This window comes from Canis aureus, chromosome 37 (genome assembly GCF_053574225.1).
Source record: "Canis aureus isolate CA01 chromosome 37, VMU_Caureus_v.1.0, whole genome shotgun sequence".
Classification (NCBI taxonomy): Eukaryota; Metazoa; Chordata; class Mammalia; order Carnivora; family Canidae; genus Canis; species Canis aureus.
The window spans coordinates 10905934-10919104 of NC_135647.1; the positions used below are offsets into that span (position 1 = coordinate 10905934).

General features: G+C 40.2%; 1 protein-coding gene and 1 long non-coding RNA gene across 14 annotated transcripts in view; one reads left to right on the forward strand and one right to left on the reverse strand.

Moving 5' to 3' along the window:
- ATXN1 (ataxin 1) overlaps positions 1–13171 on the forward strand; it is a 412684-nt gene that overhangs the window by 110467 nt on the left and 289046 nt on the right. Inside the window, exon 1 of one of the 13 annotated variants that reach the window (XM_077886364.1) lies at positions 11317–11460. The exons of the other annotated variants lie outside the window; for them this stretch is intronic. The gene's annotated coding sequence lies outside the window, so the exon portion shown is untranslated. Of the gene's footprint in view, positions 1–11316; positions 11461–13171 lie in introns of those variants that run through there. 13 annotated transcript variants of the gene reach the window in all.
- LOC144306779 (uncharacterized) lies at positions 4946–11241 on the reverse strand. Its single transcript, XR_013373843.1, has 3 exons — positions 11136–11241; positions 7955–8207; positions 4946–4998 (listed from the first exon to the last, which is right to left on the reverse strand). It is a non-coding gene; the product is annotated as an uncharacterized LOC144306779 (long non-coding RNA).

Sequence of the window (13171 nt, forward strand, 5' to 3'; positions counted from 1 at the left end):
CTTCTCATTCATTGATGCCTACTGGGAATGTCTCCTCTTCCTGTGTTAGCTCAACGGATTGCAGTTCTTTGATGATGCAGCCATCTCTGTGGATGATCCGTGAGGGTGGAGATTGGTTTATTTTTAAACCTTGTGTTCTAAGTAGTAAACCCATTCCTGCACATAATATAGCTTAATATTTGTGGAAGGTAAAAAGAAAGAACTCATTGAGAAATATACAAGTAACCCTTCAGGTAAGATTTCAAATGTTTCGGATAAGCTTTTTTTCAAAAAAATTACAAAAAGTTCGTATGTTGAGTTAAACGATTTTTACAAAAGCAGTTGGACTCAGCATCGTAGCACTTTAAGTAAACTTGTAGGGTGAATCGTTGGTATTTGAAACTTCTAACATCAGGTAGAGTCACTTCAGCTTCTCAGAAGCCATATTTGCGAAGTGACTAGAAATTGCTTTTCAAACTATTTTGTGCCATGAAAAAATCATATTGGCCAAATCAGAAATCCACCAAAATGACACATTCAGTGTTGGCAACATAATACGAATATGTGGTATTTTTTTCTTAAGGGAATTTAAAAAGCCAAGACTGGGTAACATTAAAGGATTGATATAACATTTTCAGTTCTGAAAGGCTATTCTACTCTAGAAATATACTTGTTACTATTTTTTCATTTCTAAGAATTCTGTTTGGTTAAAATTGCAAAGGAGAAAAAAATATCTTGGCTTAAACAAAATGAAAAGTCATCTCCAAAATTAATTTGGCATCCTCAAAAGTTCCTTTTCAAAGGGAAGAGGAGGAGGTTTTTTAATATCACATGTTAAAAATGCCACTAAAAAAAATCATCATTTGCACTTGTGAGCAAGAATTTCAGAATGCTATTTAATGGAGAGCAGTGTGTGAGGCATGTTTTGCATCTTTTTAAACAATATTTTGACACTGGGGGAAGGCTGTTTAATAGTATAGATTATTTTGTGATCTATATTGTACATATCATCTCTATTTTTCCTATTAATGTTTTAGTTAGAGTCAGTTAAGTTGGAATAGATCATTTGTTTCAAATTTGCCACTGTTCTGTGTGATATTTTTACCCAACCTTCGTTTGCTGGCCTATGAAATTATGACAAAAGCTGAACCATTGTTAGAGTAACGAATTAGGGATATTGATCAGCCCACATGTACTGATCGACTGCTCACTTGGAAGTCTTAAATACCACACCATTTGGAAGCATCTCATGGAAGGTGATCTACATCTATTTTACAGACGAATCTTTGCTGAATTTATTATTTTTCTGTCCTGCGCCTCACATTTATTTAAAAGCCTGGTCATTTGGCCGTATAGAAGGTCCACCAGGAAGTATGTATACCTGAAGCCATCAGTGTATTGTCAAGTACACTTCCGTTGTGTGTATACATACATACATACCATGGCTAAGGGGAGCGAATGCAGATTCGCAGCTCGCCTTTAGCTATTCTCATTATTTAGCTGCAGTGAAAGCAATTTTCATTACAGCTTTGGGTGCTTCCTGGATAGTAGTAGGTGCTATCTTGAATTGTCCTTCCCAGACCACATATATGGGTCCCCGTGGCGATACTGTGGCTGTGGCCTATGTAAGGCTGCCTGGCGCTGGTTAAAGCAGAAGGGTCTGTAAGCACGAGTTTCCTCAATGAGGAAGGCTGCTTGGTGGAAGACAACCCTTCATGAGACTCTAAGGATCTAAAGATAGAACAGAATTGCTTGATGGATCTCAAAGTTTGAAAACCCAGCCTCGAGAAAACTGATTACTGTCCTCATAGATTGGGTTTGTTTGTTTGCTTGCTTGTTTTTTTTTTTTTTTTTCCAGCAGTACCTAATCCATCGCTATATTGTGGTTGGAAAACAATGTAATGTATTGTTGAAGAGTGTAGGTTCTTGGGGCAGATTTCCTGGGTTTGAGTACAAATCTGCCTCTTGGTAGCTGTGTAACGCTGAGCAAATTTATTTAACCTCTTTGGGTCTCAGTTTATCCACCCATGAAGTAGGAAAATTAAAGCAGCATCTATCAAAGCTGTAAAACCTACATGAGTTCATGCCCATAAAGCTTTTTTTTAAAAAAAAATTAGCTGTTACGGTTACGTTACTTTTGTGATATTCAGTTAGACAGCTACACAGCTTGTACTAAAAATTTTCCAACCTTTATTCGTGGGTACCTTCCTTCAAACTGAATTTATGAGTTTTTCCTCTGTGAGGGGAAGGTGAATATGGGAGTGAGCCCAGTCAGGGAGGGTGAGAAAATGCGGTGGGAACACAAAGGAGTGAGATAGTTGGTCTAGTTATGAAGTGGTGAGGATAAGGAGGGGGCGTTTTGAGCTAGATGTTGAAGTATGGCCCAGATCCCAAATGGCAGGAGGCTAAGGGAATGAAGGTGAGAAGAAAGAGGGCGGTGTGTGTTTGAGGCACATCGTGGACTGGCTTGGGTCCAGTGAGAGGTGTATGAAGTTAGAACAGTGAGGGATTGGGAGGAACGAGATTCCTTTAATAATGATGGTAATATAATAATTAGTGTGAACTATTAATTGACTACCTTACACCAGCTTCTGTGAGTGGTGTCTTACAGCATCTTACAACGTAGTTAGTTAGCCCATTTGACTGGTGAAAACAATTGGTTTAATCCTATCCTAGGGGTTGGAATTTTATCTCAAGTGGCAGAGAGCCATTGAAGATTGTGGAATGGAAGAAGTTCATGATCAGACTTAGCACTGATGTACTCATCTGCTCTATTAGACTCTAAGTTCCCTCAAATTAAAGACAGGTCTCCTACCGCCCTATGTCCCCTCAAGGAGTAGCACTGGATCTTCAGCATGGTGGATACTCCATAAATACTGGGGTATATTTTAAAAGCTTCTTCAACAAAACTTAGGAGGCCCTTTTTCGACATTTTCTCTTTTAAAGAGGAAACTAATTGATCTGAGTATGGTTAATAAACTAATTCCTTTGTGCTTATACATGTTTCATCTCATCTGATCCTCACAAAAACTTTTACAAATAATGAGTCTGACTTTTACATTTAAATTATATGTTATTATAGTGGATGAGGTTATTGGTGCTGAAGACTGTCACAGGGCTTGTAGAAAGAAAGCTAGGATTTGAACCCTAGACTCCCTGACCCCTTGCCTGTACTCCGTCTTCACTCCTACCTCTGCTGAACCACTTCTGATTTCCAATATGCACTAGGGTTATTTTTTTCAATGCTTTAAGGCCACTTTGCTAGCACTCTGTTGCTTTCAGAGAAAGTAAAGCCCCACAAGGACCTAATCTACTTTGTAGAGGCTGATGGGAAAGAAATTATCTTCAACTGTCCTCAGGACCAGCATCCTTCTAAATGACGCTGCTGGCAGGTGGCCATTTCTAGGAGCCCATCAAATTAGCCACTTGGAAGAGCCTGGCGTCCTTTGTTGGGTACCATGCAGAGTGAACTTGCTCTTCACAGTAAAACAGAGTTTGGGGGTGAGTACGTTGCAAGAACCCTAGATATTTAAGGGAAGCACTTTGCTTCATCCATCTGACTGACACCAAATTTATTACACTAAAAACCACTCAGCAATAGGCAGAGCAGCATGTGTTTCCAAACGCTGCCTAGAATTTGCAGTGACATGTAGTGAAAGGGGAAGTTCAGGACCAGCTATCAAAGGTCATAGCCCATGGACTTACAGGCACACATTATGTAAATTCAACCTAACTCTGTATTAACCTGACAAGTTGTGGAGTAGTTTTCTGCTCTATGAAATTGATCCTCAGTAAGATTCTCCAGAGTATCAGATCTACTTAATGCATTTAAATCAGTACTTGTAAATTCTTGACAACCATGCTGGGGCTGATTAGCAGAGGCTTATCTCACCTGCAGCTGTACCCACTTTGCACGAATGGATATGGTTTTCTCTCTTTTCCTAGTGGGTATCCACATTGGTCTCACCCCTTCCTTTGCCTGGCACTGCCATCAGCCACGTGGGAGAGTCAGCGAGCTAACAGTACTCTGTCTTGGGGACATAGCCATCAATCCAGCACCCCACTTTGATTTTTAAATATATATATGATTAAATATTTAATATTTAAATATATATTTAATATATTAATTTAATTTGATTAATTAATTTGATTTGATTTTGATTTGATTTTTAAATATATATGATTAAATATTTAATATTTAAATATATTTAATATATTTAATATTTAATATTTAAATATATATGATTTTATTCATTCATGAGAGGCATAGAAAGAGAGAGAGGTAGAGACATAAGCAGAGGGTGAATCAGGCTTCCTACAGGAGCCCAATGTAGGACTTGATTCCAGGACCCCGTGATCATGACCTGAGCCAAAGGCAGATGCTCAACCACTAAACCACCCAGGCATCCCAATATATATATTTTTAATTGCGGTAAATACATATAACATATAACATAAAACTTGCTGCTCTAACCATTTATAGGAGTACAATTCAGTGGCTTTAAGTACACTCACGATTTTGTGCAATCATCAGAGATTTTCATCATTGCAAACAGAAACTTGTACCTATTAAACACTTACTCCCCATTCCTTTCTCTCCGCAGTTCCTAGTAACTTCTACTCTACTTTCTTCAGTGATGAATTTGCCTATTTTAGCTACCACAGATACTTGGAATTATACAGTATGTGTCTTTTTACATCTGGTCCTTAATTTATTTTTAACACAGGATTTCTAAATGAACTTTTCTCATGTATTCAGTTTTAATACTTCATTGTATTAGTAATTATCAATAAGATATAATTCTCATTCTAACTTCAGGAAAGAAGGTCCTGTAAGAATATGAGTAAGCAGCAAAATTTCAGTTATAAAATAAGTAAATCACAGAGATTGAAAAGTACAGCCCAGGGAATATAGCCAATAATATGGTAATAATGTTGCATCGTGACAGATGGTGACTACTCTTACCTTGCCAGCACTGATGTACAGAACTGTTGAATCAATATGTTGCACACCTGAAACTAATATAACATTGTATGTTAATTATACGGCAATTGAACAAAGGAATATGAGTAAACAGAAGACATAGAAAAAATATTTTCATTAGTACACTGAAGGAAAAAATATTTGTAAGGCAAAATTCAAATGCCTAATAGGTGATTTCACATTCATCCTTTTTTTTTTTTTTTTTTCACATTCATCTTTGAGGTTGATCTTCCCTTGCTTGGGTTTCGCCCCTTTTCAGCCCGAATCCTCTGCAGAATTCCTATAGGCAGTTTTGCATTTCCGTAATGCCTCCTGGGGAGAATTTGGCATTTGTTAGATACCATCTTTGGGCTGACTTGCCTTTTATTCTTCTTTTCGTTGATTTTTAAATTAATCATCCCGTATACTTGCCTCTGTCCAACAGCAGGCAGAAACATGTGATGACTGCCCTTGGAAAACTGGTGAATCACAGCCCTCTGCTTGCGGTGATGTTCCGCAAAGCAGAAGTATTCCTTTCTGCATAGAAACAGAAGCATTGTGATTTTACTGCAGCAGTGAAATTGTAGTAGAGGTGAACATAAGTCTTCTTCTATTTACATCTTTAATGAGCCACAATTAAAAGTAGTGGGTTGGCGTGTCAGAGTGAATGTGTTATTTTCAGATTTCTATTCTAGGAATTGCCACTGCTGGTCTAAGCTGCACTTCACTGGCACCCTGGAGCTCCGAGAGCCTTAAGAAAGAAAGCCCAGAAAGGTCTAATCTACTTCCTGAAAGTTAATGGAACAGTAATGACTTTCTGCTGTGCTAAGGTAGAGATTTGCCTCAAATCCCAGACGCCTATGATTTTAGAATCTTCTGTCACGATACATCTTTTTCTTCTGGTGAAAGGCTCCATGGATTGATTTAATGTTGAGGCACTCAGAGATTTTTCTCACTTCTCATTTTGTCTTGCCATCACGAAGATGTACTGAGGTGCTCTCCCTGCATGGGATACCTGGTGTGAGGCAGAAACTCACATTGTAAGAGGGCCTCTCCCCACCTCTGACTGAGCCTAGACTCAAGCTCATTCATCTCAGGGGCACTCTACTGTGTTAGACCACTCAGCACTGCCCTTCCCCATCTTGTCCACACCCAAGGATAATTGCCGAGTTTAGCTGTACTGTGATGGCTAATCTGACACACTCTCTTAGGAACCCTTAGTGGGTCTCCACAGATTATGCATTGCGGCCAAATAAATTACTCTGGACAAGAGTATTTCTTGACAAAGTAGTAAAGCCACATATTGGGATTCATGCAATAGTTCAATAGCTCATTTAAAACATCAAGTGTAAATATTTCCGTTTACCTGGTTGAGCTGGGCAAAAATGTGCATGGGAGTATTTGCAGTTTAGTGTTGAAGAAGACTGTAAGGAAATACATAGATCTTGGCCATTGGCAGTTGTCCCCACCTTTGTGTTGCTTGTGCACAATCTGAATGTGTCATGAACCAGGCACTCTTGTTTTGGAGCTGGTGATGCTTCAGATTTGCAGCCCCTCACTTCCACAGTCCCCTCCGTAGACCTGGTATCAAATTCTAGGTTGCTAATTTTGTGAACTCTTTCTGAAAGACCCACCCACCAATACTCTCTTTTATTCCTTTACTAACTTTTTATAAGCTTCAGACCCCACATACTGGATCCACCAGTCTGATTAAGAGTGTGCATAAACCATGCCTATGCATATGGTAATTAAATAAATTTACTTCATACTCAGTTGTGAAATTCCCAAAAATCTGCCAGCCCACAAAATAGGAAAATTAAGGGGCTGTGCAGAACCTTTAATATTGTCACCAGTTGTCTCCAAGGAAATTTGTATCTTGGACATTTAGCAAATAATAATGTTTAACTGATAGTGATTATGTCCTAAAATTTCCCAAAGTGATGACTAACAGTTATGAATCACATATTCCTGGGAATCTCCCTTCCCCCACTTGCCATTTGCCTGGGGCAGTGTACAGTGTATCAGAGTTTCTTAGGAGTTTAGTACAGTTGAACTATATATAGCTTCTTATCTTCTCCCCATGCCACTTAAAGAAAAATTAATTTAATGGCTATTTTTGAAACATTTTTTCCTAGCTTGACATGGTTATCTGAAGGTAAATAATTTTCCCTGCTAAGGAGTCACTTGTTACAGGTGACTCTGGTTTGAGAAACAGCTGTTGAATTCTAGTCTACTAAATTAATTTCTTTCTCCCTTTTCCAAAGAGTGGTTTTATGGTTCTCAGTCTTTTTGGTAGGTGTAAAAACTAGTTTGTCTAGATTATTTTTTTAAATATACCTGGGATTCAAGCTATGGCATTTTCCTGAAATAGTACTGCCATGGCCTGGGAAGAAAAGACCCCAATTAAATAAAACCCATTTTTTAAAAAAGAAGAAGAATGAGAGGGCACCTGGGTGGCTCAGTGGTTGAGTGTCTGCCTTTGGCTCAGGTCGTGATCCTGGGGTCCCGGGATTGAGTCCCACATCAGGCTCACCACGCGGAGGTTGCTTCTTACTCTGCCTATGTCTCTGTCTCTCTGTCTCTCGTGAATAAATGGATAAAATGTTAAAAAAATAAAAAATAAAAAGGATGAAGTATTTGTCTATAAAAAGCTTCTAAATTTATTTTAAAGGATTTTATTTATTTATTCATGAGAGAGAGAGAGAGATCCCCGGGACCCCAGGATCATGCCCTGGGCCAGAGGCAGGCACTAAACCACTGAGCCACCCAGGGATCCCCAAAAGCTTATGAATTAATGATATTTATTAACCATTGAAATTTTTTATTAGTCAGATATCTTAAGGGTGGACTGATGTCAAAGACCAGTAAGGGGGAATGAAAGTTGGCATAGGCAGAAGGTCCATATGCATGATGCAGAGCAGAATGACCATGAAGTACAAAATCGCCGAATATACTTTGTCCTACCTGAAAATGTAGGCCTGTTCCAGTGGCCTGCTTGCCAATAAAACTTACCTTGATGACTTAGGCACAGTGGAGGGCCAGGAAGGGGGGAAAAGCAAGCAGGTGGGATGATGTAGAATTAGAAACTCGACTGCTTTGGGGAGAGGGGGGTGGCCACACCATCTAGGTTTCGGTTTTTGCTATACCACAAATTTTGTGACCTTTGGAAAGTTGTGAACCTTTCTGGAACAGTTTCCTCCTCTGTAAGAGGAGGACAGGAGCCCGGATAATCCTTGGAGGTTCTGTCCACTGTGACATTCTGTATCTGAGGATTAAAAGACAACAGATTTACATGGGAAATGAGAAGGGTAAGAATAGAAGCAGAGCATGTGGAAGGGGGGCAGGTATGTAAATGGTGGTCTAGCACACATGGTGGAAATACCCCTGGTGTAAATTCAGGTGTGCATCTCTCTCCATGGGCAAGTGACTTTTACTGGGGGAACTACATGCTGGCTGAGCTCTGGGGCAACTAATATGCACCTGCACTACACCCTTCAGAAAACCATATTTCCCCAGCATGGCCTGTGCTCCTTGCCCTTCCCCTGGCATAGGAGGCTTTGTATCTGTGCTCAGGGCTATGCTGCTTCTTGTCCTCATCAGCTCACACATTCTCACCTCTGCTTCAGTCATACCTTCAGGAAGCTTCTGGAGGTGCTCATGAGCCACAGTAGGTTGCCCTTCTCATTCTAAAGCCCTGTTGAAATTTTCTCTCTAAAAAAAAGAAATTTTCTCTCTGCAAATTTAGACGTATTTATTTATCTTATTGCTGTCCCACTTCAAGAATCAAATACAATTATTTCTTTTTGCCTGAACTCACACATCTGAATGAGCTTTTGTAATTAGCAGAGTGGGCTAAGGCAGAAGTACTCGAGTCCTTGCCAGGTTGTAACTTTGTTGTTCGGTTCCCACTGAACATCCTCACATCCTCAAGTTTCTGGGCAATGTATAAGAATAGCTCCTGATCCCCAGAATTTAGTCATCAAGTGATGCAGACCAATGCAATGGTAGCACAAGTCACAGAGTAATATTAATAGCAATGTGAATCAAAGCAATAGACATTTTCTGAATACTTAACGGTGTACCCAGTACCAGGCTCATAACCACTTTACATGGACTAAATGGGTGTGTCTTCATACATACACACAGCATAAAAATAAATGTTTAGTTCTCACAACTCTGAGAGATTGGAATTATTATTATCCTCCTTCTACAGATGAGTAAACTGGGGCCCATTTAGAAGAAATAACTTGGCCAAAGTTACAGGTTAGGGATATGTAGAATTTACTTTTTCCTAAAAGAAATCTTTGTTAGTGCTAAGTAAGTGTTGAGTCTATGGGTGGCATGCATGCCAGAACTAGTCGGGGTTAGTTCAGGTGGGATTAGGGGAGAGTGGTTTCAACTGTGTTTGGTAGGAAAACAAGTGTCATGATTGTGTGAAGCAGAGACAAAAGGGCATTTCAAGCTAGAGATGATTGCTTGGGAGGATCGAACATAAAGAAGCTGGACGACAAACAGGTTCATTCAGTTGGAGGGAAGAAGCTGTGATGGCAGCTAGGTAATCAGAATCAAATGGGCGAGGAGCTATTTTGTTAGCTGTCATGTAGGCATTGCTGCAATTAGTAGCAGGTCAACACCTTATAAAATCCCTCCGGAGTGTAAAGACATGTTTCTAACTGAAATGTCTTAGTTTGCAAAGGAAATACGGTGCAGGCATTAATGTCCTGTCCTTAGGAGATTTCTTCTTGGGTTCTCTTTACCAAATGACACGAGCTTCACACCCTTGCTTTGAGCTGTCACCATCTTTGCTTGGGCTTCCATTAATTAACTTCACGTCTTAGGTCTACAGTCACTTGAAGCTGCTCAGGACATATTTGCTCCAACGTCCCTGGACAGCTTGGGATATTTGCCTTTTCTGACACATCTGCCTGCCCTGGCAGCCACATTACATGCTCAGCGCGGCAGGTGCCTCTCGGGAAGAGGAATGTAGCAGCATCTGTTGGCAAACACATTTAGACAGTGGCAGCCCCTTGAGGGCTCCAGATGGTAGGCATCAAGTAGGAAATTTGAACTTGGGCAAGAAATGGAAGCAAACTGGGTTGACCTGGATTTGTGGGTGCTTGGGGAGAAAACATTAAAGTGAGGAATCATATGTGTAGTAGGTCATGTTTTTTTCAAGGATTTTTCCCTCCAAACCTGGAAAAGAAACAAAAAAGGCATTGGGAGGGATTTCTCCAGGCTTGTCAATAGTGGTTTGTGTGTCTAATTAATTAATTAACTAATTACTTTGTTTATAATCCTCCTTGTTTGGAAAAGATTTATGGCCATGCCTTAGATCTCTAAATCTGTCAAACAAGAAAATCTTATGCAGTCGTTAGCAGGTTTACATGCCTTTTAAATGTTTCTTTATAATAAAATATGATATATCGATAAGAGATTCTAAAAATGAGTACTTAATGCATCTACCTTTCTCATCTATTTTCCGCTTTTAAAAAAAAATGTGCTTTTCTCTGAACTTCAGATTGCGTAGCAATTTCACATTTTCTAGTGTCTGTAGAGGTCGGTGTTTGTGAAACTCTAGTGTTGACATGGTAACTCTTGTATTTTGTTTTTGTTAAAGCTCCTCCTGTGTTTTTGGAACTCTCTGAATGCAGCATGGAGTTGGGGGGGTGCCACCTCCCACTGTGGGACCTTTAGTCCCCCCAACCCCTCATCCCTGGGCTTCATTATCTAGTCTTGCTGTATTTGGTTGCATGGCTCCTAGGAAGCTTAAGTGGTTCTGGGTCATTGCCAAAAATCTTGCCTATAGGAATTCAGATCAGGACTCTGGAGAGCAAGGACTTCCTCTCTTCCTATCTGCCCACCAATCTCAAGGAAATAATAGTCACCCAGTGTTTACCCCCTGTCTGAGTTTACTGGGCTCTCCTGTATATATCCTCATGTGAAATCCTCATTAACGGCTCTGTAAGGTGGTTTCAATAGATGAGCAGAATTGGCAGGCTCATCCCCAGGGGGTGACAAGACTGAGTCAGGCACCTTTTCGCTGCCCCAGAACGAGTGTCTCCAGCCCATAGAACATGGGCCAGTGGCTGGGGGTTATGTGGGGAGGCAGTGAGGGAAGAACAAGGAATAGGAAAAGGTGCAGGGCTCACAGTCCACTCCCCTTGGACCAGAGTAGAAGAGATAGGAACTTTACCTCGTGCTGGGCCCCACATTAGGAGCATTAACTTAAAACCTCCCTTTTAAACCTCATCATGCCCAGGAAATGAACACTATTGCTTTTGCTTTACAGATGATGCAAGACAAAGGCTGTATGAGTACAAATAAGTACCATGTCATAGCTACTATGTCATAGAACAAGGATTCTAGACCAGCCCTGCCTGATACTAAACTCATGCTCTGTTTTCAAGTATGAGTGGGTTATTTTTGAGCTTTTGCTTCTCTTCTTCTTTGCTTCTGATGCTTGATTTTTAGTTATTTTATGGAAAATGGAAAAATTCCTCAAAGGGTGTATAAGGGAGGTAAGCAGATGTATCTGAAATAAAACTGGTATTGACTAACTCTTCTGATGAAGCTTTGTGGCTCACATGAGAGTTTTACAATCACCTTGGGATTTCAAAACGCTGATTTGAATGACTAAGAACTAAAGAAGAGAGAGTCCCATAGAATTATGGATCATAAAGCCAAGGATTTGAATGAGAGGTGGTGGTGGTAGGGGGATGCAGCTGATGTTAGAGGTCCATGGAGTATCCAGCGAGACCTCCCGAGTAGATGTAGGGAAGATGGTGGGACTTGGGAATTTATTTACCTTTGGAGTGATACAGGATTTTGACCTATGACACCTGTCCTTTGTGCCATATCAAGAGCTGACTGAGTGTGGCACCAATATCCAAGTGTCTCAGGTGGCAAATATGGGTACTATTTGGGTGGGAACATATACTGAGATTTGCAAACAGGAGTGACCAGAAGTGCCCATCTTTCTAGACCCATTTCTATGATCACTATCCATTTCTATGGTCACAGGTCATTGTCTGATATTCTATGCTTATTGATGCCACCAGACTTTGGACCATTGGTATTCATGGCAGTGGGAGGAAGCATGGGCTTGGGGTCAGAGAGATAATAAAGTTCAAGGCCAGCATCCATGGTTTTGTTAATTGTGAGACCCTGGGCAAATTGCTTCAAGCCTCCATTCTTTGAATGCTACAACGTGAAGAATAATTTTATCTCACAGGATCACAATACTGCTGCACATAAAGCAGGCAGCACAGTGCCTGGCACATAAAAGTACCTAATTATTATCATTATCTAAGACCAACTAAGAGCATAGGTGGGGTTTTAAAAATTGTGATTGTAAAGGCTATGGTGTACCAATGAAAGGGTCCCTCATAATTCAGTGAAAGAAATCCTTGAAATTTCTGCTACAGCAAAAATGCAAATTACCACTGGGTACATTTCTGGCAGACATATAAGCCATTTACATAATGAAACCTCTCTAATATTATTTCTATTAATAGCCACACTTCTAAGTATCAATCTGACCATTTTGTATTTAGAATCATTCTCTCTGTGAACAGATTCCTTTTATTGCCATGTCTTCTTAATATCTTCTGACAAGTGTCGTTATATCTTTACTTCCTATTTTAGTGTTTGGGATTTCATGAACTATTCAATTGTTAGTTTACCACCCAAGAAGCACTTTTTTTTTTTAAGAGTTTATTTTTTCATGAGAGACACAGAGAGAGAGAGGCAGAGACATAGGCAGAAGGAGAAGCAGGCTCCATGCAGGGATCCCAATGCAGGACTCGATCCCAGGAGCCCAGGATCACACCCTGAGCCAAAGGCAGATGCTCAGCCACTGACCCCCACCCAGGCGCCCCAAGAAGCACATTTTTAATAATGCATCCCTCGAATGTCAGAATTTTCTCAAATGCAGATTTATAGACAAGCATGCAATGCTGGGATAAGTACAGTATGAGGTTGGTACCGAGTACCCAGGGGAACTAGGTTATTACACCTTTATGCTCTGATATCATCATTTGCTTTGATGTGATTGCTTCTGCGAGCTGTTCCCTACCTCATCTGTTGATGCTTCTTACCCAGCACTTCAGCCTAAGTTTGTTCATAAGTTTGGTCCACACTGTCATCCATCTACATAGACCTTTAGATTTCTTTGTCTGTATGTAAGATACATCGTTAAATAACACGTCTGTTTCTCTAAGTTGGCCTAGC